Here is a 1,525-nt window from a genome sequence, read left to right on the forward strand (position 1 = left end):
TGACAAAAGATCTTGTAGTACAAAATTATTAAGGGCTCCGGAAGAGCGAATTTGTTACTACCCGAATAAATAAAATTATTCATGGCATTGGTGGTAGTAAGTCTCAAAAGAGAAACTTTTGAGTTTCATATATATTAGCCAAAGTGGTTGGCATTTTGAGACTATAAATGAAAGGAAGATTGAATATCTTTATATTACTATAATCATACTGGTAAATATGAAAGGTTACCCGATTTTTCTTCTATTTGTACTACAGATGTATAAGCATGATGGTGGAATCACATGCCATAAGTAAACTAGAGGTTTATCGAAACAAGTATTAGTTGGCATGACCGGTTGGTCATCCCGATTTATTGATGCAAAAATTAATTGAGAATTCACATTAGCATATATTGAAGAAATAGAAGATTCTTCAAGAATTCTCTTGTGCTGCTTATTCTCAAGATATACCAGTTAAGGTTGGGACTGAATCCCTTGATTTCTGGAACGAATAGAAGGTGATATATATATATATATATATATGGGCCCAGTCACCTGCCATGTGGATCGTTTACTATTATATGATTTTAATAGATGCATCTATTGTATGATCACATGTTCGTTTGTTATCAACTTGCACTTTGGTTTTTGCAAGGTTGTTTGCTCAAATTTATAGAGCACAGTTCAGAATATATATTATTGATAATTTATCTTGATAATACTGGTTAAATCCAAGTTGGTTAGCAGAAATTGTATGCCTCCAATTATAGCTAAACCATTGGTTATGAGAACAAAACTCCCAAATAGAAATTTGGTATGAGTGTATTATTTAATATAATAACAGCACTTGTATACATCTAGCCAACAAGTTATGATAAATTCTCCCCATCACAATTGGTTCACGGTCAGGAACCAAATATTCCATCTAGAAATATGGATGTGCTATATGATTTAGTTGTGCTGCCACAATGCACAAAGATGGGTTCCCAAAGAAGGTTAGAAAATGTGTTGGTGATCCCGACATTAGGGGGAGAAAATGGACAGCTGAAAAAGTGATACGTGAAATGAATTATTATGAATACATCTAGATCCTCGTACAAGAAAATGCGAACTTGAAGTTCAAGTGATAATTCATTTCTAAAATATTGTCAAGCGCATTTGCTGACCCAAAGCTAAATGTCATATTTCAACTGTTAATGCTCCAAATAAAATAAAGTCCATGATGGACATAGTCTATGGGACGCATGAAGCGTAATAGACTAATCGGTTCCAAAGATAAAACTCCTTGAAGAAGGAGAGGAGCAAATGTTCAAGATGGTCATAATAAGGAGCAAGTACTTTATAAGAGCACCATGACATAACCCTTTATAAGACCTCATGGAAGAGGCTCAGGTACCTGAAAATAATAAGATCTCAATAAGTTATGTCTTTATTAATTGATGATGGAACCGACGTAAAATGATCGTTGACGATGTTGTTAATATAATGTAGCGCTCAATATTATTAATATTGACGAGGATCTTGAGCTCAAATCTGTTCATAGGAA

The sequence above is a fragment of the Nicotiana attenuata genome, unplaced genomic scaffold, assembly GCF_001879085.1.
Source record: "Nicotiana attenuata strain UT unplaced genomic scaffold, NIATTr2, whole genome shotgun sequence".
Taxonomy (NCBI): Eukaryota; Viridiplantae; Streptophyta; class Magnoliopsida; order Solanales; family Solanaceae; genus Nicotiana; species Nicotiana attenuata.